Genomic DNA, 27,829 nt, shown 5'->3' with positions numbered 1-27,829 from the left:
CTTGCGAGAGTACTTCTCCTTCTGTACTTCTATAATCTCGCTTTACAGTGGTACTTCCAAAAAATCCTTAAATTCTTCAAAAATCCTTGGCAATGGATTTTTTCTCAATTTGTCTCGATTCCGCTCATGATTTGGAGGCACAGTCAAAAATTATATTACCTTCCTCCCGTCCTCACTATAAATTCGTACATAAGGTGAACCATCAACAAGTACCTTTCTTTCCATCCGAGTTGTAATAATATATGGTTGTCCAAAAATAAGAGAATAAGATGTTGCATCTTGAATAAAAAAAATTTGCTCCATTGTAACATCACCAATCCAAATTTTCACATTTGAACAAGCACCATATAACTCCCATCGTGTATTATTGGTTGTCCGTATTGCCTATCCATGCTCTATATCAATTGGCCACTTTTGTTTCATATAAAGATCTTTAGATATAAGGTTTATCTCTAAACCATAGTCAATCAAAGCAACAACTAGCTCGTCCATATCTCCAATCTTCACTAATATCTCTATAGTTACTTTAGCCCAATGCTTCCGAGTATAATGACTTAAAATTTTTCTATCTTTATTACCTTGATCATCAAAGTGTACTCTTTGATTATGACTCCTCCCCTCACTTGCTGATTGTTTGTAACAATTATCAAATACATCTTCTTCACCTTCACATATGTGTGCATCAATAGCATGATTTAATCCAGCTTCGTCCATTAATTGCCTCTTTCATTTAATACTATCAATAATAACATCATGGAATTCTTTCTTGACAATTCTTAAAATTTCTTTCAACGTAAACTCAACCTTTGCATTGAACACACATTCTTCAAGCACTCCCTTTAAATTTGTTGCTACTTCAATATCAAAGAGTAGTTTATATGTTATCAATTTACTTTTATCTTTCATTTTTTTTTTTTTTTCTTTGATATTATTGAAGTATCTTTTGTAGGCAATTCTTGTGAAGCCGCTGCATGAGCCTTATCTCCTCAAGTTTGCCTCTTAAAAGAATTTCCTTCTCTTGAATCATCAAAATTTTCTCTCTTCTTTTCTTCTATTAAAGCTTCATGTTGACTTTTAGCAATATATGCATGTACTGACAAAGCTCCTACAAGATCCTCCTAATCTATGGCACCATGAATTATTACAATAATTCTTAATAAAGCTTCCCGTGGCATCTTTTCTTTTTGCATTGTAGAAATGGCAGAAGACCTAAGTCCACTTGGTTGAAAATTTCTAACAAAATTCTATTTGCCATCATTATCCATCTTAGATCCTTAACTTGCAACTTCTATTGTGGCAATTCCATGTGTTGCCAAATAATCTTTAACCAATGCTTTTATACTTCCTTTACCAAAGTTGGTTTGGAAAAGATCACTAATATCTTTCAATGCAACCTTTCCATCTTTCTAATAAACAATATCTTGTTGTATCATCTCATCAAATTTATTACAATCTTTTCAAGAATGAGAATCATCATCACACCAAATACATCTTTGTACATATCTTCGTTTAAAAGTAGCCTTTGAACTTATTGTAGAAGTCTTTTCTTCAAGCCTTGTAAGTTTAATTTGAAGATCTTGCATCCCTTGTACAATTTTTTCAAGTTTCATATCTTCTTTCTTTGATGTAATTAATGGAGGTTGGACAACATGCACAGTCAATCATGTAGTGGACATTGGGATCTTTGGTACTTGTACCACTCTTTGAGCACCAAACCTATCCTTTCTCTTTTCTTTTTTGGTAAGTAATTCAATAGCATCTTCAACAACCCTCTATTTTATTGTCAATCCTTCCTCTTCTTCCTTGTCTTCAAGAAGAATCTCTAACTTCTCTTGTAATTCTCTATCAGCAACTTGAAGAAACAATTCAACCTTGTTTGGTCCCAATGTTAATTTTTCCATTTTTGATAATCGAAAAAATTACCTTTCAAATTTTCTTAATAATTTTGTAGCTTGCAAATTTTTGTTAGGTTGTTCAATCCATTCCTAAAATGATTTTTTAGTAACTCGATCAATATCTTCCAAAAAATATCCATCTTTCAACGCATGTAAAAATTCCTCCCATAAACTTTCAAATTATCCCATAATAGACCATATATGCTTCTTTATCTCTGATACTGTATCAAGCTCAAATAATTGAATCATCTCCTTTTCAAAAACCTAATTCAATTCCATTTTCTGCACATAACATCTTAAATATTTGAAAATATCCCTTCCATCAAATTGGTCAACCTTGTTATCTACTGCTTGCAATGCTTTGATTGCCAAAGTCTCTTTGTGATCATTGCCTTGTTGTTGTTGCATAAATAATGTAAATGCTTGAAACATTTTTACAGTGTTTGGATCAAAGTGTATATCTTATTGACTAGTAGAAATTCCACTTGAAGATCTACTTGTAGCTCCACCTAAAGCTCCATCTAAAAGTCCAAATTCTACTCTCTTGCCTTTTTGCACCATCAATTCTAAATAACCACAAATATAATCCAATACCTTCCATCGCAAACTTTCATGTCAAATTCACCACTTATATCGTATTACGTGTTTTCTTGCTCAAGAATGCATCGGGCACATAGCTGTAGAAGATGAGATTGTGTTTCACAAGTAGCTTAGAAATCCTAATAGGTTTTATCCATACAAGAAGAATATAATCTGAATTTCAATTCAAAAGTGCTAAAAACATTCTTTTTAGTAGCTTTAACCACACATAAATCCCAATTATCTTGTTACTTTCATAGTTAAGTAATTTAGATTTTTCTTGTAAGCTCCAATCTTAATCAGTGAACTTTAACAAGCTGTAGCATCCAATCCGAGCATCCACTTGATGTAAAATTTTGCATGCAATTATCAATGTAAGTCTTCTATATGCTCAAGAATGTTTAGCCCAATCTAACTTATAGATTGTGAGAAAACCTCCAAAAATTGCATTGATGTCACTCGGCCGCCAACTTGAAAAGTGAAGCAAAAATTCGAGTAGTACTTTCTCCCTTTCCAACCATTAACTTCAACTCAAAATTGGTGTATAGCTTGATCTTCAAGTCTTTCAACACCATGCCAAATTTCACCTTGATCTAGCTAATAGATCTCTAGATATCACAAAAATCCTATTCAAGCTCAAACTGCCAATTTTTGAAATCCTCTTGTACTGAAAACTAGATATCTCTAAACCATGCCATTAGATTATTACAAAATTTTGTATACACATAGCACACCAAATAATCTAAACAATATCAAATTTTCAATGGTTGATATTATACTAATTACACGAACTAGCTAAAATTGCTAGCCCTAATTATTTTATATAAAACTTGAATCACCAATACAAACCTTGGTTTTGAACAACAATTGTTAAGTCCTCAAAAATCCTTCTAAAATCCTAACTTGCCCTCGGTGGTCGTTTTAGTGACTAGAGGTTTGATTTTGACCCTGACTCATAATTGATCGATACTCGAGTATCAATCTAACTTTATAAAAGTCATATTTAGATATGTCAAATTATAATTTAACTAAGATAATTAGATATTAATTAGTAATTTAATTTTGATTATAATTTCACTATATAATTATATTACATCACAACACTATAGTATTCTATTTTTCTTTGGTATTATAAACTAACAACTAGAATATGGTACAAATGATGGTTCTAGGATCTTCATTTGCATCTTTTCTTTCAAAAGCTCTATAAGTTTAGATAGATGCACTTTAGGCACCAAAATTGGTCTTAAACCTCAAGGAACATTTGAAACAATAAATATAATCATTGGTGCCACAGCACTTGGATCAATACATCTAATTTCTAAAGGTTCAAAAGTAAAATCTTTTCCATGCGTACTTAATATATTTCTAAATTCTATTTCTTCAACAGGTAATATAAAATTTGTAGATCCTACTTTCAACTCATCGAGTGTGATCTTGGTAAACTTATGGCCAATTTGTTTAGGATCTCGTAAGTCCTTCTCCTTCAAAGCTTATTGAACTTGATGATTAGAATCACTAGGCAATGGTATAGCTACATGTTTTATTTTCTTTTCCATGGTTTTGTACATAGTTTCAACTTTGACTTCACAATCTTGAAATACTTATATAGCTGAGTAGAGCTCTCTTGAATCTACTTGCATCACTTGATCTTCATTTTCTTATTTAACTTCTAAAAGTTCTTCTATAAAATCTTCTAAACTAGTCTCCATATATACACCTACTATCTTATCATCTCCATCAAGCATTCCTATTCTTTTAAATTTTTTTTTTATTCTTTGCACATCATTTTTCTCCCATTTTAGTAGATCATTAAGTTGTGTATAGATCAAAAATCCATTCTTAGATAATTTTACAACACTTGTACAAAAAGTACTTTCTTTTTCATGTGAGAGTATCTTCTTTGATGTACCACTACATTTCCGCTTTATAGTGGTATCCTATAAAAATCTATAAATTCTTCACTGACCTTTGGTAATAAATCACTTTGTAAATAATCTCAATTGCGCTCATGGTTTGTAGGTAATGTTAGAAATTGCACTGCTCTTTTTCCATCTTGACTTCTAATATGGGTATATGCTGATCTGTCATCCAAAATCTTGGTCTCCATCCTCACAGCTATAATATATGATTGATCAAGAATAATTGGGTATGAAGTAGTGTCTTGAATAAAAAAAAATTGTTCTATAGTCACATCTCCAATTTTTACCTTCACATCTGAATAAGCACCATAAAGATCTCATCGTGTATTATTTGCTGCCTAAATCATCCAACCATGGTTAATATCAATGGGCCATCTTCTATGTTTATAGACTTCTTTTGACATAATATTAATTTCAGATCTATTCTCAATGAGAGCAATTACTGGTTCTACCAAATCTTCCATTTTTATTAAAGTCTCTATGGTGGCTCTGGCCTAATATCTCCTAGTATAGTATCCAGGGCCTTTGTCATCATCCTTATATTCATCCAAATCAAATTGTACCTTTTTATTGGTACAACATTCTACCAATTCATGTTCTTCTTCTTCACTCAAGATTTTATCCAAAGCATTAGATACAACAGATTCTCTTGTCAATTGCCTCTTTCGCTTAATGGTGTCAATGATGACATCATGAAATTCTCTCTTTGCAATGCCCAAAATCTCTTGTAAAGTAAATTCAATTTTGGCATTCAATACTCTTTCTTCTAACACTCCTTTCAAATCTGTGGCTGTCTCAATATCTGATTATAGCTTATAAATAACATGCTTATTCTTTCTTTTGTCTTTATCAACTTCCATCCTTTCTTCCCATTTTTCTTTTGGCAATGGTACATTTTGAAGGTGTAATGTCAATGGCCGAGCCCTAGATGGTCTATTAGCTTGTGATGTAGGTACTTTTTTATTTTGTGTTCTTTCTACATGCTTTTGAGATCTCTTCTTGTCCATTGGCTCTTTAAAATTTTCTTTTATTTCATTTCTTTTCCTTTTTACCTCTATTAGAGCTTCATGTTGAGATTTTACCAAATAAGCATATACAGATATAGTATCTATATGGTCATCTCATTCTGTGGCATTTCTAATTATTGTGGTTATATTAAATAATTCCTACCTTGTTATTTTTTTTGTTATTCTTGCTGGTAATAGCATGATTTCATAAATTCCTTGTGTTTACATACTTTTTAAAAACATCCTCCTTCTCCCTTACAACCTCAATGCCATAAGTAATAGCTTGTCTTGATGCCATAGCCTATTAAGATAAATGCTCTTCCAAAACCTTCTTCATCCCTCTTTTTCCAAAATTGGTTTTGAAAAACTCACCTGTATCTTGTAATGCAATTTTTCTATCTTTCTATAAAATTATTCTTTGTTGTAGAATATCAGCAAAATCTCCACATTCCTTGTGAGGATGCTCAATACTAACACATCAAATACATCTTTGTATATATCCTTGTTTTGATATAAGTTTGATCTCACATAATCTTTCTTTCTCTTATAGCTTTGTCAGTTTGATTTGTAAGTCTTTCAATCCTTTCACCAACTCATCAATTGCATCTTTCAGTGGTACAATTGTAGATATAGGAATTGAAATAGTACTTACTAGTATAGAAGGTTCTGGTATTTGCCTACGAGATATTGTAGTTGATGGAGGTCTAGTCTCTTGTCTTACTACCACCTTATCCCTCCAGTACTCTCTTTGAGCAAATATGTCCACAGCTTCAGAGACTTTCTTCCAATCAGTAGTAAGTCCATTGTCTTTTGTATTATCCTCCAATAATAATTTCAACTCCTTTTATAAATTATTGCTAGCTGATCGAAGAAATAACTCTACCTTATCATTTTCAAGTGTAAGCTTTTCCACTCAAGACAATTGAAGAAACTATCTTTCAAATTTTTAAAATAATTCTATTGCAAGCAACTCCTTCTTAGATTTATTGACCCATTCCATAAACGATTTTCTAGTCACCCTTTCAGTATCTTCCAAAGAATACTCTTCTTTTAGCTGAAAGATAAAATCCTCTCATTTTTCTCCATGAATTTGAATAATCTCCCTTATATGCTCACAAAGCTCTAGTACAACTGCAAGCTCAAATATTAGGATCATATCTTTCTTTGATACTTTATTGAGCTCTATCTTTCGAGAATAATACTTAAGATACTTAAAAATATTTCTTCCATCAAATTGATCCAATAAACCAACAACATATTGCAAGGCTTTAATAGCCATTGCTTCCTTGTCCTCTACTACTTAATGTTGTTGCATAAAAAGTGCAAATGCTTGAAACATTTGAGTTGTAGCAATGATCAAGTTGCAATGCAGATACCCAAGGTAATTCCTACTACTGCTTCCTTCCCTCCCTTCCATAATAAAAAGCCACAAATATTTCTTCAAAAACTCTCTATCCCATAAATTTTTACATCGAGTTCACTAAGTCTGTCGTATCGCATGATTTACTATCTGAAAATATACTAAATATCTAGCTAAATAGTTTAGCTTAAAGTTTTATATGTAACTTATCTTAGCTTCCAAAACTCCTTTAATTTGCATAAAACTCAAAATATAAAAAAATCCCTTCAAAACATATTTTTCTTGCAAAGGATTTTATCTTTCTAAATTTTAGAAATTCATAACTCTTGATCTAACTATTTAATTTGTCTCAAATTTATAGAGTAGATAGAACTCATCCTTAAGTTTTACTACAAGTAAAATCAAATGTAAATTCACTTCCAATCTTCTAGCATCTAAGAAATCCTAGTATATGCTCTAAAGCCTAATTCACAAGTACTTGAGCACTATTTTCTCAATATCTCAAGAATCCAATATTTAAATTTTATCAAACTTATGTAAAAAATTTACTAACATGAATATACACATTTTCTGAAATTTTGAGCCAAAATCTTATCAAATTGCTCAAGATGTAGGTCAAGACACAACCACTAGTAAATCGGGTCACTTACTACCCTTAGATTGTATGTACTGACTTCAAAATCCAATATCTCCTTTACTTTAACTTAGAATCCAGCAACCAATATGCAAAAAGTGTAGTCACAAAAGTGCTCTCTTCAATCGCAGTCGCCAATCCTCAATTGCCCTTTGTACATGTTCGTTATGTCAAAAATAGTGGCAGTAGCTCTCAAATCAACACCTTAACTTTGAGCACCTATATCTCCTTCATATAAACTATAAATCATATAAGATTTGTACCAAAACCATAGCCAAAAACCTAAAATTCTTGAATTTAGTCTTCAAAGCTCAAATTGCTCTAAAAAACTAACCCTAATCTCTAATATGGCCTCAGGTAGCCTCCTCAAAGCCTATTGGTCATGATTTTTGACCATTAGGAATGGAGATTTTTATCATCCATCTCCATTCATCTATATTGGTGCCCTAATTACTCCCTTTGCTACTAAAATTCTTCTTCAATCCTTTTTCTTATAAGATTTACATAATTTATGTTCTAAACACCAAATAAGAGAACCAAAATAAGTTTTTAAAGGTCACCAATATCTAACAAAGGTGACTCTAAATATTTAGAAGTTACTATCAATAAAAACCAATCTTAAAAGCCACTATCAAAAGAAATTAAAATTATAAAAATTCTATAGTAATATTTTTTAAAAATCTCTTTTTAAGGTGATAATCAAATTATATACTATAACTAATTAAAATCTACTAACATGGCTCTCACCATGTTGCTTAGTAAATTATATATTAAGTACATAGTTATATTATTTTCATATAGGAATCAAACCACAGTACAACAACGATTGCTACTTAGATAGTTGTGGTAGACATTTTGCCAATGATAGTATTGCTTAGAAAGCTTTAATGGCCAGATATTGGTGGCCAACAATGTTTTCAGATGTACACCAATATTTTTGCCGATGTGATCTGTATCAAAGAATTGATCAACTAACTGGTACTTCTATCAAGCCATTAGTACCAATTTTGGTCCAAGCACCATTTAAAAAATGAAGAATTAATTTTGTTGGACCAATTGCACTAGTATCAAGATATAAATAGAAGTGGTATATTTTAGTCGCCATAGACTATGTAACAAAATGGACAAAGGCTATTGCAACACGATATGATAATACGAACATTGTTGCTACTTTTCTATATGAGAATATTATCACTCGTTGTGGATATCCTAAAGAATTAGTTAGTGATCAAAGAACCCATTTCATTAATTCTATAATAACAGCTTTGACAGACATGTATAAGATCGAATATAAGAAAATAACTTCATATCATCCTAGAGCTAATGGACAAACAGAAAAGACCAACAATATTTTATGCAAGATATTAACTAAGACCATTTTGGAGGTGGGCACAGATTGGGATACCAAATTATTTACAGCCTTATAGGCATATTATACAATGTATGAAGTGACAATCAATTCCATTCCATTTAAAATGATTTATAAGTAAGAAACAATCTACCTATCAAATTGGAAGTCCAGAGTTTACGGATTGCAATGGATGAATGACTGAGTGATAAAGAGTCCATTGTTGGAGTAGAGAGAATTTGCTTCAAGAAAGCACTCAGCTTTTGGTTGCCACTAATTGCTCAACTAAGTCTTGAGATAAGAAAGAACAAGTTTGTATATATATATATATATATATATATATATAATACTTTTAGGTACTATTACACCAAATACATAAGCCTCAAGTAACCAACAACATCCAAAATATGATAAAATCTTCTAAAACCTTGTATATCCTTGTGTGAAATGATTTTGCAAACTTCAATACCTTATATCTCCCAATTCGACTGTCCAAACTTACTCAATATTTACATGACGTACTGATGTATGTTTATCAACTTTCACAAAAAAATTTAATTGCAAATTAATTGCGGATCTTAAGATATCTCAAAAATTCTAACAGTAGCTTTAAATCTTAGTTTTTATACATCTACATGCAATTTTTTTCATATATCACAAACTAAGTATTCAAATGCCACAAAATTTATATATATAGCTTCTTAACACAATAATCTATCTAATCTTAAAGGTTTGAGTCAAAAATTCGTCCAAAAGCTCAAGATATAACTCCAACCATTACTATGAGTAAAATCACTTACTTACTGCCTTTGATTTAGATGCATTGACTTCAATCCTCCATGACTTCTTCATCCAAATTCCAAATTCATCAAAAAGTATATAAAAAGTATAGTTGAAAAAGTGCTCTCTCCAAATTTAGTTGTTGATCCTTTGTTGCTCTTTGTAAACGTATGTTATGCCCCAATGAGTGACAATAGGTATGAAATTGACACCTTAACTTTGAGCACCAATAAATCCTTCATAAAAACTCCAAATTATACAAAATTTGCATCCAATCCATATTCAAAAACCTAAGAGTGATGATCCTAGCCTCCGAAGCTTAAATACCTTCAAAAGTGAAATCCTAATTCCTAATAAGGCCTCGGGAAGCCTCCTTAAAGCCCATTGGACATGGCGTTTGACCAATAGGAATGAAGATTCTCATTCCTTGACTTCATCCAACCATGCCTTGCTTTCATCCCTCCTAATAAGCCTCCTATTAGTTAAGAATTTCTTCTTTAGGCTCTAATCTCCTATCAAGGCTTTATACTAAACATTTAGGTCTTATAATTTTTTTAAAATACTATAATTAAAAAATATAAAACTCAAAATAAAGTTTCTTAAATCCACTCTCTTTAAATTAATCTATTAACCATTCTAACATACACCAAGACTTATGAACATATTATATATTATAATTAATTTTTACATATTATAAGCAATTATAATACGACACCGTGTAATATCGGTTGGTAAAATTGAAAGAATTAGATGAAGTTTGGACTGCTACTCTTTCAATGATAGAAGCTACCTAGAAACAATGAAAGAGTTACTACAATAGTAAATAGTGACCTAAAAGTTTTATGTCCAAAGATTAAATCTTACTTTATGATAGTCGTTTTAATAATACTTTATGATAGTCGTTTTAATCTTACTTTTATAATAGTCATTTCTAAAAAAATTTTAAGTACGATAGTATGGTCCATATCGCATGGTTGAAGAATTTTTCAATGAATCAGTCCAATTAGAAGATTTTATGGGCTATCAATTCAGTACACGTATCTATTGTTATTTTTTTGTATTGCAATTTCTTGTGTTTTGGAAGTACTGGAGAGTAGCTTTAACAATTAGAACTTGAAAGATTGTACATCATGGCGATTGAAAGTATAAAGAGAGTTATGGATAGAGAGGAAAGTAACTGAAATATGAAAGCTAAATGTAATTTGGGACTACCATCTATAGTAATCATTACCAATATAGAGCCTATGAAATTCGAGATCTGCTAGATGCTAAGAAAAAAACTAGATTTTTAAAATGTACAAATGTTTTAGTTCTTGCGAAGGTCAGATAACTTGCCATCAATTAATATGGCATTAGTGGAAGAATACATTGCGAAGTATGACCCAAAGGATGGATCAAGTGTAATACAAGGGCACATTATTAATATTGATGAGAAGATCCTAAAAAAGGTGTTGTATCTTCTAATTGGAGAGCTTACCATGGGGGTGCTTGATTCAAGCAATTTTAAACTAGGATGGTTTTTCAAAGGTGGAATGTCATCATTTGAGAAGAATCAAGGTTGACAGATGGCTAAGGCAATTATAATAGAGGTCATAGAATGGTTGTGCTTTGTGTTAAGGTATTTAGGCCTATATTGACATAACACGTATATATCAAGATAGTTATTGTTTGTAATGATAGAGATGCTTGACGAGATGGTATTCAATTGGGCAACTTATGTAGTAACCCATATTCATGTGGAATTGGGAGCTAAGTGCAAAATAAGAAAGTTTATAGCATTGCTCTATTTTAACTATATATATGTTGTGATTACTTTAACATTGAATCAAGTAATACCAATAGCAAAGAGAAATGTACTTTTATGAGTATCTCAACAAGGTGAACGGAATTTATTAGTACTAACTATAAATTTAGGGGATGTAGTATACAAAATTGGAAAATCTAGTCATACATTGGCATAAGAGACAAGTCTAGAAGTTGCACCAAAATCGGCTTTGATTTGTTTGGCAATGGAGGAAGAAAATGAAGTCTCAATTTTATTAGATATCAATCAGTTGGCATTTCTATAGGATCAACTACCGAAAGGCCCACATCTTAAGAATATTTTATTGAAGTACATTTTGCAAATACATTACATGATATGAATGTTGGATATAGAGGGCAGTGTCAAACATGAATTGGAGGCAAACAAAAAAGTAATATTGGAGCAGAATCAAAGAATTATGCAAAAAGAACAAATCATTTTGAAGAATGTAGAATCCAAGTTGATATTGGAGTAGCAGTTTTTATAGAAACAAGAAGCTTGGACAAAAGAAAAAGAATACATCTTACAGATCATAGAATGTCAACGGAAAGAATTACTCTAGAATCATTGGACATGAGATTTGGAACAGACAAAATTTTTGTGCCAATTGCAAGCAGAATGGAAAAAGTTAGAGTTATTAGCTCAAAAAAAAATAATATTAAGTGACCAATACAGATATGAAATGGAGTGGTTGAAGGCTAAAATTGAGGCCTTGAACATTGAAGTGACAAAATTGGTAGATAATTTAGTCAATATTGGTCAATCACAAGTATTGATGATACTAGTTTTTGAAGTTTCAAAATGTATGAGTCAACTTCAGCACCAGTTGAAATTAAGAGATGTCTAGATTTTAAAATTAGAGGCTCAAGTTCATGAATTAGGAGAGTACAATGAAGACCTTTCAGTCCAGTTGAAGAAAGAGCTGATAGAAGGATTAAAAGAGGATGGAAGTTTGCATTTGGAACCAGAATTGGTAGAACCAACAATGGATAATGTGGTAGTTAATCAATTAGGTGGGCCAAAAGGATAGTAATTTTGTAGAATTTTGTTAAGTAGTTATTTTTTAGATATGTATCAATTTTTTATTTGCAAGAATGTTGCACAATTAGGAGTGGGGCTATGTAGAATGGATAGAAATTTATTTTTATAAGATATTGATAAAGTACATTAATCATTCATAGGATAGTTAATTCAATAGGTCAAATGATTGAATTAGTTGTGAAAAACTATTGAATAATGAATGATAGTTAGAATCTGGAATTTCAAGGATAAGTATATAGCAGTTGAAGAAGATATTGGAGGGCTTATGACTATTATTTCTAGACATCTAGGAAAAGAAAAGATTTTAGAACAGATCTCAAGGACATGATTTTGTGCAAGTTTGGATCATGGTATTTGAGCTTTTGTACACTCTTGCAAATCATGTTAACATAATAAAATATGTAACGTAGTATCTTTTGGACTATTATACTCAATTCTACTATCTACGACATGTTAGAAGTAAGTGACTATGGATCTCATTATGTCTTTGATGCCTTATAATCACACCATGGTTGCCATCTTTATAGATCAACTCTTGAAGCAACTTCACTTGGCCATAGTGTACTCGGATATTGATGCTTTAGTGTTTGCATGGATCTTCTTTAATACTATCTTTTGTCACCATGGATTACGTCATGCCATCATTTCAAATCAAGATTCATGCTTCATAAAAAGTTTTTTATAAGCCTTACTCAAGCTACTAAGTACACAACTTGCCATATCTATAGCCTTCTATCTCCAAATAGATATACAAGTAGAGTGTGTATATTAGACCTTAGAAGATTTGATGCGAGCATTTATAATAATTCATCATAATGACTAGGATGAATATTTGATGCTCTTGGAATTTGCTTACAATGATAGTATTCAAGCAAATATTGGTCATTCATCATTTTTCTTAAATACCGATATCGTGTTGTGGTTCAGCTACCATGTAAAAATATTGTGTTTATATGTTTGATATATGATTTACTAAGTAACGTGGTAAGAGTCATCTTAATGAATTTTTGTTGGTTATAGAATGTAGATAGATTACTACCTCAAAAAGAGGTTGTTTAAAAGGGCTTCTATTAGAATTTATATAACTTTATTTTCTTTTCATAGTGACTTTTGAAGTTGGTTTTATTAGTAGTATCTTTTATATGTTTACAATCACCTTTGTTAGACATTGGTGATCCTTGAAGTCTTATTTTCTATCTTTTAATTGATATTTAAAACATATATTATATAGAACTTATAAAAAAAAAGATTGGAGAGGGATTTTGGTTACAAAAAGAGAAATTAGAGTATCCATATGGATGAATGGAGATAGATGATAAAAATCTCCATTCTTATTAGCTAAACATCATATTGAATGGGCTTTGAGGAAGCTATTGGAGGCCTTATTAAGGATTAGGGTTACTCTTTCAAGGTCATTTGAGCTTTGAAGGCTAGGATCAGTAAGTTTAGGTTTTTGGCTATAATTTTGGTACAAATTTTGTGTGATTTGGAGTTTATATGAAAGAAATATGGGCGCTCAAAGTTAAGGTCTTGATTTTGTACCTATTGTCACTCTTTTAGACATAACGGCACATACTTAAAGAAATAAAGAATTTGCAACTAAGGTTGGAGAGAAAAAATTTTCAAATATACTTTTGGCTTATTGTTTGAAGGATTCTAAGTTAGAATGAAGGAAATATTGGAAGTTGAAGTTAGTGCTTCAAATCTAAGCTTAGTAAGTGATCCAATTTACTAGTGGTTGTATTTTGAGCTATATCTTGAGCAATTTGATAAGATTTTGGTTCAAAAAATTTTCTAAATTTTATGTTATTATGTTAATAAATTCTATGCATAAAATTTGTAGCATTTGAGTTTTGGATTTTTGGAATATGAGAAAAATAGTTTTCAAGTGCTTATAGATTAAGATTTAGATTACCTACTAGAATTTTTAAGATTCTAAAAGATCGGTACTTAATTTATAATTTATTTTTATTGTCATAAAGCTTAAAGATAGAATCTATCTTATATAGAAATTTTAAAAAAATTGAATAGTTAGATTAAGTGATATGAATTTCTAAAGTTCAAGGTAAAAATATCCTTTGAAGGAAGAAAATATTTTAAAGGATTTTGTTATAATTTGAGCTTTTGTACAAAATAAAGGAATTTTGAGAGATAAGACATCATATATAAGCCAAAGCTAAACTCTCTACAACTAGATAATTAGTATATTCTCAAATTACAAATCATGCCATACAACATCAAACAACATCTGATTATATCAATAACTCTCATTCGTGCCATCAATACCAACAATCCAACATCAAAGGAGTTTATACGACTTACAACAACCTTACAAGAAGCACGACACCACCTTCTTATTGTACAAAATTTATAAAAGTAATATATAGATAACCACTGGCAATACAAAAGTTTCAAGGAGGATGATCAAGTGTTACTCTCCAACACCAACTTATCACTTACTACATCAATCCAAATCCATAAATTGGTACCTTGATAGCTCGGACCTTTCTTTATTTCTGCAACGATTTCTAATGTTGTATATCACCTTGAACTTCCACCATATATTTGGGTCCATCCAATCTTCAATGTTTTGTAATTGAAGGAATCTTATATCAAGCCAAAGCACTTTCCGGATTGACACCAACTACCACCACCACTAGTTATAGTTGATAATCAACAAGAATATAAATTAGATAGTATTTTGGAGCATCGCTACTTTTGCCATTGTAATATTGCGTGATTTACTATTAGGGAATACATTGGATATCTAGCTGTAAAGAGTTTAGCTAAAACTTTTATATGTATCTTGTCTTAGCTTCCAAAACTCCTTTATTTTTCATAAAATTCAAAATATAGCAAAATCCCTTCAAAATATATTTTTCCTGCAAAGGATTTTCTCTTCTCAAACTTTAAAAATTCATAACTCTTGATTTAATCGTTTAATTTGTTTTATGTTTATAGAATAGGTAGAACTCACCCTTAAGTTTTACCACAAAAAAAAACCAAGTACAAATTCACTTCTGATCTTCTAGCATCTAAGAAATCCTAGCAGATGCTTTAAACCCTAATTAACAAGCATCTGAGTACTATTTTCTTAATATCTCAAGGATCCAATACTATAATATCATTAAAATTATGTAAAAAATTTATTAACATGAACATACACATTTCCTGAAATTTTGAGCCAAAATCTTGTCAAATTGCTCAAGATATAGCTCAAGACACAACCACTAGTAAATCAGATCACTTACTACTCTTAGATTGCATGTGCTAACTTCAAAATCCAATATCTTCTTCACTTTAACTTAGAATCCAGCAACTAGTATGCAAAAAGTGTAGCCGCAAAAGCACTCTCTGTAGTTGCAATTGCCAATCCTCAATTGCCCTCTAATGCATGCGTTATGTCAAAAACAGTGACAGTAGCTTCTAAATCAACACCTTAACTTTGAGGGCCTATATCTCCTTCATATAAATTCCAAATTGTACAAGCTTTGTACCAAAACCATAGCCAAAAACCTAAACTTTCTGATTCTAGCCTTCAAAGCTCAAATGGCCTCAAAAAACTAAACCTAATCTCTAATATGGCCTCGGGCAGCCTCCTCAAAGCCTATTGGTCATGATTTTTGATCAATAGGAATGGAGATTTTTATCATCCATCTCCATTCATCTATATGGATGTCCTAAACTCTCTTTGCTACTAAAACCCTTCTTCAACCCTTCTTATAAGATTTACATAATTTATGCTCTAAACACCAAATAAGAGAATCAAAATAAGTTTTCAAATATCACCAATGTCTAGCAAAGGTGACTTTAAATATTTATAAGTTACTATCAATCAAAACCAATCTTAAAAACTACTATAAAAAAAAAATAAAGTTATACAAATTCTATAGTAATCTTTTTAAACAACCTCTTTTCAAGGTAATAATCAAATTATATTCTACAATCAACTAGAATCCAGTAACATGGCTCTCACCATGTTGTTAAGTAAATTGTACATTAAATATATAATCACATTATTTTTACATAATAGCCAAACCACAACATGACACCATTGTCGTATTATGTCTTATCTTACTTAGAAATGCATCAGACACCTAGCTAAGGAAGATGAGGTTGTGTTTCACAAACATCCAAAAAATCCTAATAGATTTCATCTATATGAGAAGAATATTATCTAAATTCTAATTCAAAATTACTAAAAAATACTTTTTTTAGTAGCCTCAATCACACATAAATCTCAATTACCTTGTTACTTTTATATTTAAGCAATTTAGATTTTTTTTTCTAACCAAAAGTTTGAATAGTGATTTCTCCTTCTCCAAGTGTTAACTTCGATTCAAAATTAGTATGCAACTTGACCTTCAAGTCCTTCAATACCATGCCAAATTTCACCTTGATACGATTAGTAGATCTCTAAATATCACTGAAATCCTACCCAACTCCAAACTGCCAACTTCAGTTATGTTCTTATACCAAAATCCAGATATCTCTCAATTGCATTGTTGAATTACTACAAAATTTTACATACACTTGGAATACCTAATTATCCAAGCATTGTCGAAATTTGAATTATAGATGTGACACGAGTTTTACAAACTAGTCAAGAAGGCTAGCCCTAATTTCATTACATAAATCCCAAGTTGCCAATACAAACCTTGACTTTCAACAAAAATTTCTAACTCTCTTCAAATCCTACCAAAACCAACCTTATATCTTTAAAAAAAACTCTAATCTAGCTCTCAAATCCTAATCTCTGATCTTCAAATGAATCTCTATTTTATCCTAGGTGGTCATTTTAGTGGCCACATGTCTAATTTCAACTCTATTTCACAAACTATCAACTCTTAAGTATCAATGTAATCTATCTTAAGGATTTTTTAATCCAACCTTATCCTCAATTTAATCCTACTATCAACTATATTAATTATTTACCTCTTTAAATTTGATTTTATTGATTTATGGTCTTTCTAAGGTAGTAGAAGAATCTTTATAACTAGAAGGTAAAATTACTAATTAATCTTCAAGCTACTAACTATTAAGATAAGAAAATAACCTAAGAGGCTTTTATAAAAGCTATGTTTAGATATCTTGAATTATTATTGAACCAAGATAATTAGATGTTAATTAGAAATTCAATTTTGATTATAATTTCACTATATAGTCATATTACATCATGATACCATGGCAGTAGACGTTCACAACTTCAATACAAAGTTCTTTAGAAATGTTATTGCATCTATGATAGAATAAAAAAAATTAAACAAAACCTCATCTATTACCAAGAGAAAATTTGAAAATACCATCGAGAGCAAAACGAAGACATTTCACGTTAGAAAAGGAGGATTACCTGTAATAAGATATAGATAAGATATCTATGTTATTAATACATAGGAATAGATAGTTGCACTCATGTTTGAGAAGTTATGGAAGTTTCTAGAATTAGAGCTAGGTTAGTGGACTATGTAAGATCCATCATAGAACATTCTAAAAAGAGCTTAGAGTAGTTATCTAGATAGGATCCACCATGAACCCTTTTAGAAAGAGTTTAGGGTAATTATCTAAGTAGGATCAATCATCTTAGAACATTCTAGAAAATCTAGGATGATAGGAAAAAATATAAATAAGACTAATCAAGGCCTTTTGGATATCTCAATAAGTATAAATTCAAATCTTTTTTCTCAGTAAAATTTTATTTTGAATCTTTCTACTCATTTCTATTCTATTCTATTCTATTTCTGTTTGCTCAATTTTTTCTTTCATCTTCTATTCTGTTTATTTCTTTTCAATTTTATTTTGGTCCATTTTTTCTTATTTTGTAATGAGATTTTATATTGTTTTGGATTAAAAAAATCTTGGACTCTTGAGATAGATAAGTCATATTTCATGTATACTATATTTGTGATAATTTATCAAGACTACCTTCTTATCAATACTAGAGCTTGATCTTTTTTAATAGACAATAGATTATTCTTCTTCTTAAAAGCATCTAAGCTCTTTAGAGATTGTGGAATATCCTTCTTTAAATTGGTATTATTTAAAATTTTATTTTTTTTCTTTTAAAATGGCTAAAAGTGAAGATGTAAATATGGTTGAGTGTCATAAGTCTAAGTTAGATGTTATTATAAATACACTAAGTGCTTTAGCTCATAGAATTGCTAAAATTGAATAATTTTTTATAAGATTTCATAATGATGCAAGATTTAGAGGCAATTAGCTTGTAATGCAACCACTTTTTAAAGCTTTTATATCCAAGAAGGTAGTGGCATCTATACCTTAATAAAAAAAATTATCTATTCAACAACGTAAAGAACATTGGATTAATCTTTCAGAAAAGTTTTATAATATACGTTCAAAGTTTTAAGGATTTATTAACCAAATTTGATTGATAACTTTTCTACAACTTGAGCACTATCCAACAAAGAAGTTGTGAATTGATTTAGTTAGAACCTTGCTTATAAGACAAGGCTTATCTTGATTTATTCTTTTATTTGAAAAGAAATTTGTAATCTTGAGTACCTTTGAAGTTTTTTTAGAAGCATTTGTCAAGGCATTTATTTATTTTTAGATAATTAGCTTGTAACTTTAATTAAAATTAATAAGCTCTTATGAGCCAATTTTTGTATTAGAAGAATTTTTCAAACTTTATAAAAATTTTCTAATACAAAAATCAAAAATTATACATGTAGAAATAATAGATAGTCAATTTTTACCTTAGACAATATTACTCATGAAACCATACTACTAAAAATATCTTTTGAAGACCATATTAGTAAAATAATATTTAATATCATTGAAACTCAATCCAATCCAATCATTTTGGGACTTTTGTAGTTAGAAAGATATAATCCATCTATAGATTGAAGGTTTCATAAGATTAAATTTTCTATAAAAAATTTTTGGAAAAAATCTATCAAGAAGTCATCAACAACAAAGCCCTTATTTTTTAAAGCAATGGCTTTTATAAAGATTGTTAAGAAAGAAATATTATTTTTTATTTATGCAACTCTAGGTTGTAAAGAGGCAAGCTTGCTAATAGCTATTCTAAAGCAATATATGTAGTTTCAAGTTATCTTCAAAAAAAAGAATTTTTTGAGCATCAATTATATGATTGTGCCATCAACCTTCAAAAAGAAGCTCAACCACCATTTGATCCAATCTACAACCTATCACACAATGAGCTTTCTGCATTGAAACATTATATTGATAAAAAAAAATTGCAAAGATTTTATTTAATATTCCAAATCTCTAGTAAGTATACTAATATTTTTTGTGAAGAAAAAAGATGGATCTTTACAAATATGTGTTGATTATTGTGGCCTCAATAAAATGAAAATGAAGAATTTTTATCTATTACTATTGATATCAAGGCTTCTAGAGCAATTCGATTAAGCCAAAATCTAAATTAAAATAGATCTCTATAGAGCATATAATTTGATATGGATTAAAAAAATAAGTAGATAGAAGATAACATTTCATACAAGGTATAGACATTTTGGACATAATATCATGCCTTTTGGATTGATAAATTCTCTAGTTATATTCTAATATTTGATGAATGATATTTTTTAAGAATTCTTAGATAATTTAGTTATTTGTTATCTTGATGCTATCTCAATCTATTCCAAGATTCTTGAAAAATATGAAGAATATGTGAGATTAATCTTACAAAAATTATGAAATACATGGTCATATGCCAAATTGAAGAAATATTTATTCCATCAGCCAAAAGTAGAATTTTTTAGATATATTATATCCAATGAAGGCTTCTTGATAAATCCAAAGAAAGTTCAAGTTGTAATAGAGTAAACAACTTCAAAGATAATATGGAATGTATAATATTTCCTTAGATTTGCTAATTTATATTAGATATTTATTTAAAAAATTCAAGTTGCTATTCTTCTCACTCAATTGACATCCAAAGTCAAATTATAATAGAGACTTCAAGTACAAATGGTCTTTTAAGATTTTGAGGGAGCTTTTATTATAATTCTAATTTTATTATATTCAGATTTTACAAAGATCTTATATTTGGAAACTGATATTTTTGACTTTGTATTAAAAATTTTACTATCATAAATAAAAAAGGATAGAAAGCTTTATCCAGTTGTGTTCTATTCTAAAAAAATTTCAACTGCAAAGATCAATTATAAAATTTATAATAAAGAAATTTTTATAATTATAGATTCTTTCTAAAAATAGAATCACTTATTAGAAGATACTATACATCTTATGATTGTATATACAAATTATAAAAATTTGAAGTACTTTATATCAATTTAGATTTTGAACTGCCGCCAAGCTTATTAGAATATGTCATCATCTTATTTTAATTTTGTAATTACATATCAATCAAGAAAGTAGCAAGGACTATTAAATACTTTATCAAAGACATCATATTTAATTCCAAAGGCTAGAGAGGCAACATTTGTTCAGCAATATATCACTCTCTTGAAGCCAGAATAATTTTGTCTTTATGCTACTTCTATGATTACACTTATTGATTCAAGTTTTTTTGAATAAATTCGTGTAGTGTTAGCTAAAGATTTATTAGTTTATAATATCAAGTAGCACCTTAATAATAATAAGTTCAAGTTTGTAGAAGATCTTTTGTATTTTGTAGATTATTTATATATTCTAAAAGGACCAATGCGACTTTGTGTTCTTTAATCTTATCATCATTTCTCAGCTACATGATACTCTAGATTTAACAAAATATTATAGCTTATCTCTTGAGATTTTTAGTGGCTTCAAATATAAAAGATTGTGAAAGTCTTTGTCTTCTTGTGTCACATTTATTCAAGATTCAAGAATTTTTGATATTGTCCTTATAGACTTCTACACCCACTACCAATTCCAAAACAACCATAGTCTTTAATATCAATAGATTTCATCATTTGTCTACTGCCATAAATTATATTTGATGCTATTTATATTTTGTGGATTGACTTATAAAGATGGCACATTTTATCTCATGCAAAATAAAAATAATAAAAAAAAAAATTAGAGAAGAAATGGCAAAGATATTTTTTAATAATATATATTGATATCATGGCCTATCTAATGACATCATTTTTGATCAAAGACCTCAATTTATATCAAGTTTTAGAAATCCTTTTTTGAAATATTAAAGGTAGATATCAAACTTTTCTTTGCCTTCCACCCTCAAATCAATAGTAAAAAAATAAGTCAATCAAGTTTTGAAGGAGTATTTGTAATATACCATCAAGTATTAACAAGATGATTGTATCTTAAATTTATCTTTTGTGGAGTTTATTTATAATAATATTCTTCATGCTTTAATTTAGAAAATACTATTTTATACCAATTATGGTTACTATCCAAAGATTGATTTGTTAGATATATTAAAAGATTAAAATCTAAAAGTTGAAGATCTTAAAAAAAAATTGTCACAGTTCCAAACAACTTTGAAGCTCTATTTACAAGCAACTTAAAATTCTTATAAAGCATCTTTAGATAAATTTTAAAAATAATTTTATACTTTTCAAGTTGGAGTTAAAGTATGGCTTCTTCAAAAAAATATGAAGATCAATTGACCTTGTGTTGTTCTCGTTATGATCAAGCTTCAATATACCAAAGCAATTGAAGTAATAGAAGTGGATTCGAACACAGGGAAAGACGGTTATATGAATTGGATCTGTTAGTGTCACAATTGACTATACTCTGGCTATCTGAAATCAATTATCAAACTACAAAACATCAAGGCTTCCTACTTCCATCTTAACTCAATACATAATCCATTCTACGACTATCAATTCAACAATACTTCCATATTCTTATCCGTTCATCTCCCACTTACTCTCTTTGCGGTTTATATATATTCAATTATTGATCTCTAGCTTACTTATTATATTTAGTTTTTTAATTCATCACACAAAATTCAATATCTTCACTTAACACAACACAATTCGATAATCTCAATTCTCAAGGTCATAGATTTTCTCCAAATTGGTCAGTCCAAAGTCATATTTCACAATATTCTAATCACAATTTCAACAATACTTCTCTCAATCACAATTCTTCATAAGAAAATAATAAAAGCAAAGAAAACAAAGGGGTAGCATCAAGCTTGCCCCGGCTTACGACTATCACAATCTAGCCCCGATCTCCCTTTTCTCAACCTCTTTATCCTACCAAAAGATGGACCGTCAACCAGCAGATTCTAAAGGTTATGACCCTTTGAATTCTTAACCATTTGTTCCACTAACAACCTACTGTTACCAACTAAACTGCCTAATCATAAGTCTAATTCTCAAGATTATCAATAACCAACCACTAACTTACCACAAAATTTATTTATATATTCTACATAGTCCCACTCTTAATTGTGAAGCATCTTAATAAATATTATTTAGCTTCAACTTATAAAGACGTAGTAGCATTGGCTTCTTCAGTCAATGGCGTTGGCTTACCACCCTTTGAATTGGTGACCTCCTCCTCTGCTACATCTTCACCGTCTGCCTCGGTGTTCGAGGATTCTCCATCTAAATGCATCATTAGATCTTCATTCAACAAACCCAATTCCTATACCTGAGATTCAAGTCGAGTATAGAATAGATATTAGTTTGTTTTTGTAAGATATTGATAAAATAGATTAATAGTCCATAGAATAGTCAATTTAGGAAGACGGATGATTGATTTAGTTATTAAAAGCGGTTATTATAGGATTACGATTAGAATCTAGAAATCAGTAGCAATTATATAAGAATTGTAGAAGTTTGTCAGGATGCTAGACCGCAATAGTCATGAGCCAGGGTTAAGCTTGGTGCTTCCTCTTTGTTTCTTTTGTTTTTTTTGTTATTGAAGAGTAATGGATAGTTTTTGAATACTGAAAAGAAAGTCTATGGAATAAATTAGAGATTGATTTATGACTTATTAATTATGTAATTAGAGTACTGAGTGATTGAATTATATGAGAAGTTATTGGATGATTGATTATGGATGGAAGATTATGATTGTTGTTTATTGAGAGTTGTGTGTGTGTGTTTCGACAAAAGAAGTATGTGATTACAAGAATTCTATGAATTCAGATTGGTTGGAGTGAAGTCTATTATTCCTAGTGTTGGATGGAATTTATTGAGTTTTGAGTGGTCTTTTGAGAGTACAAGGTTGCACAGTGTGGTTATTAGTTGATGAAGGAATATTGTTATTGGGAAGAAGCATTGTAGTATTTTTTAGTATTTTAGTAGTTCAAAATATAGTTAATTGTATGACACTAATAAGTGAAACTCATGTGCTTACTCTTTACATGTGTTCAAATTCTCTTATACATGTTTATTCCGGAAGGAATTGTAAAATAAGTAAAACGATAATCACATTTTTGGCACCACTGCCGAGGATTGACAATAGCATTGAGTATTAAGAATTAACTACCAGATCACTAGATGGAAAATAGGAAGCAAATTCAGTAGTATATAATAAAAGATTATGGTTATTAAGAATGAGAACATTGCAGTAAAGAAAATACGTGAGTCAAAAGAAAGATAAGAGAGAGCGCAAGCAAGAGAATCGTTACAAAACTAGTAAGAACGTAAGTTAAAAAGGAAGCGTCAACAAAGTTAGATTAAGCCATGGTTGCATGCCTATCGGCATATCTGAGTATACCCAAAAGCTGATCGACATCAAATATTTCAGCAACATATATCATTAAGAAAATTACCAAGAGCACTCGCAAGAAATTTTGTCAACAACCCAGCGTATTTCATCAGCTCGTTAATTATAAGTCGAGGAAACATAGAAGAATTGGGTACTCCATTGGGTATCTTCTCAATAGCAGAAACTACTGATTCTGTAAAAACTGGTTCTGTAGAATGGCATAAATTGCTTGCCAATAAGGACCAATTCAGCGTATTTCAAAATCCATCATTTTCACCTCTAATTCAATCAATAAACTTATTCAGGGATAATAATAGTAAATTGAAAAGGTTAGAAAGTCCAAAAAAGATAATTGGAGAAGGCAGTGGTAATTTTATTAAGAGATTAGGTGGCACATTGTCCTCTTCAATGGCGACGGGTAGTCCAGCGATTCCAATAGTAGTACAAATGGATGACGTGATTAATCGCACAACGAGCGTAGCTCCATTACCTACTTTTAGAGATTTTTTTGGTGCGGACCCTGATCAACATTTGTCTCAGTTTCTGATAGCATGTATAGCCAATATTGGAAGAACCGAAGATATTTGGTTACGATGGTTGCCAACAATCTTAAAGGACACGGCATTTGAATGGTACAACCATCAACCGGTGGATCAATTTTCGAATTGGAAAGCATTGAAGAATGCATTTTTAACCCATTTTTGGCCTATAGGTTTTGACGATCGTCTTCGAGAGAGGTTAATGAACAGCAAAATGATCCTAGGGGAGGCGATGGAATCATATTATGGCTGGGTGGTTGATATATTCAATAAGTGGCCAAATCACCAAATGCCAGAGGCATTTATCTTATCCATATTAATCAATGGTTTGCTACCACCATAGTTAAAAATGTTTGTGAAGGAAGCTCAACCTGTTACAGTGTCTGCATCCTTTAATAGAGCCAAGGTTTGAGAAGAATGCCATTATGATCAATTTTTAATTACGAGAGCTACGTTGATTCTAATTCAAGGTAGTTATCAAAATCCGACTTGGAATGGGTCAGTGGATGCTTATCCACGGATGTTAGATATAAGAGCCAATTCTGGTGCTAATATTCAGAGACTAGTTAATGTCACTTCATTGCAAGCTATACCATCGATCATGACAACAGCGTATACTCCTTATTTTTCATATCAACAACAAGCGTTAAGTGTGGCAGAGTTATCAATAATATCAACCCCAAAAGATTTCAGTGAAGCCTTGTTGTTGAACTTGATGAAGAAAATGGAGGAAATGGCCGTCAATATGGCCAAGGATAAGGAGAAGAGGAAAAAGCCTACTAATACTAGAACCAATGTTTTGTACAGTAATTGCAAGGGCCACGGTCATTTAGTAACAGAATGCCCCTCACCCTCACAAATGATGGATCAATGTACATTTTGCGAAGGAAAGTACTTAATAGCTAATTGTTGGAATTTGCAAATGCAACAACAATTCAGTAATCAGACCATAATTCCACCAACTCACTAGGAAGTTAATCAAGTTCAATCGAGAAATATATTTGGATGGAATGGAAATGGATCTAATCGACACAATCGAGCATTTAATAACTTTCAAAGTTCTAATTTTAACCAAGGATCTGCATCAAACCCCCAAAACTACATGAAGGAACAATAGAAGTATCAGCAATATGTTCTACCAATGTCATGGAATCAAGTTCCTTCCATTCCAACGGGACAACCAGGATCATTTTTTAACCCTAAATAAAATAAGCCTAGTAGTTATATACCAGTGGAGACCGCCAATATGTCAGATGGAGGTGCAAGAAGACCACTTCGTTGTTTCTATTGAAGAGAGATTGGTCATTATGCCATTGAATGTCCCAATCCCAGAGTCAATGACATTTATGTATCAATTTGTGGAAATTACAAGCAGTCAAGGCATACTTATCAGCAATATAATGCTTCGTTCAATTTCAATAATCGAGATCAGCAGATCCAAAATCAAGGAAAAATAGAGGAGATAAATCAAGGGCCTCAAGATTCTTTGGTGAATCGGATGGAATATGCCCAAGCCGTTCTTACCAAAAATCATCACAAAGGGAAAGGACCAATTCAACATTTAGGTGATCTTGAAGCAAAGGGCCAATTTGACCTAATTATGGAGACATCCAATCCAAGTCCTGTTACGGGCCTCTTACATAGTATGCAACCTAACTCGGTTGGGCTATCCAATGAGGTATCGATTACGGAGTCTTCAGATCCATTTCAAACTATTTTGTTCTCTATATCATTTCAAAAAATATCCTGTCCATTGAAAGATCCTCTAGGAGGCTTGAATTCCAAGGAAGCTCCATCTGCTGTTCCAATTTTGAGTCCAGAACGGAAGAATATCTTACCTCAAGGAGTTAAACTCTAATCAATAAAAAGAAAGAGGACATTGGACATAACCCTAAATATGGAACCCTATGACATATTAAAAGATTTGGATGCTATTCGACCTTGTATTTCTATGAAGCAACTTCTAGCGGTTCCATTAGAGTGCTGTTCTACATTGAATTCATTGTTAACACCACATAGGCAACGTAATAAGGAAGTTTGTGAAGTCAATTTGAACCCTGATCTAGGTGCACCAACCATCGATGTTTTGATTGATGGTGTTATGATTTTAGGTGTTCAAGTGGATGGTAGTTCCATTGTCAATTTAATGAACGCTGATACAATGGACGCTTTAGATTTGGAATACTTAGTACCCACGACATTGGTATTATGGATGGCAGATCATAGCCGGATTAAACCAATGGGTATTTTACGGAGTGTTCAAACTATAATTATTGGTATTGCATATACAATTGACTATATCGTCTTTCAGCTATAACGTTCGACTTTATCGTATCCAATTTTATTGGAATGACCCTGGCTTTATCAAGCGAAGGCTAAGAATGATTGGAATTGAGGTACTTTAATAATTGGCAAGGGCGGCAATAAAATGATATTAAAATGTATCTAGTATGCTATCATGGGGAGTCTCAATTACCGACATCTAAATTGATGTCGAACGATGAGCTTAGCTTTGATGATGATGCAATTGTACCAATTACGGAGGCATCTGTGGATGCAGCACAACACCTTGGAGTAGTGTTTTAATGTAGAGGTCCGAGGGAGTACTTGATATACCCAATGGATTCAAAAAACTCTGAGTATATTAGTATTGATTGGATGACCAAGTATAATGTGCACCATATTAGTATCCTAGACACAAGATTCAGTACTTCGCACATGTCAGACTTAATGATTGATTTTCAACCAATACAAGGGTTGAAACAGAACATTATCGTTGCACCTTTATGTCAAACTATTAACTTGGTGACCACAACAGAGCCATGGATAATTAAGGTCTATGAAGGTATTAAGGACCAAGAGTTGACCTGTTGGACAGAATTTTTTTTACATCATAAGTCCGCTTTTGCTTGGACTTATATTGATTTAAAGGATATTTCCATTGACGTCTGTGAGCATTGTATCATTTTAGAGGAGAATGCTTAACCGGTATGGCAAAGGCAACATCGCCTTAATCCTAAATATTCCCTCATAGTGAAGGAGGAATTGGACAAGCTTCTTGTGGTTGCTTTCATTTACTCGGTGGTGAATAGCAAGTGGATTTCTCCAATCGTCATAGTGTCGAAAAAGAATGGAAAAATCCGCATTTGTTAGGATTTTCAAAAACTTAATACGGCCACTAAGAAGGATTACTTTTCGTTGCCTTTCACAGATAGTATATTGGATGCTGTAGTCGGTCACGAATGTTATTCATTTCTTGATGGATTTTTTGGATATAATCAGGTTCAAATTACAATGGAAGATC

The sequence above is a fragment of the Physcomitrium patens genome, chromosome 1 (assembly GCF_059467195.1).
Source record: "Physcomitrium patens ecotype Gransden chromosome 1, ASM5946719v1, whole genome shotgun sequence".
Taxonomy (NCBI): Eukaryota; Viridiplantae; Streptophyta; class Bryopsida; order Funariales; family Funariaceae; genus Physcomitrium; species Physcomitrium patens.
The sequence above is the reverse complement of the archived record's forward strand: the minus strand, read 5'-3'. Positions refer to the sequence as shown.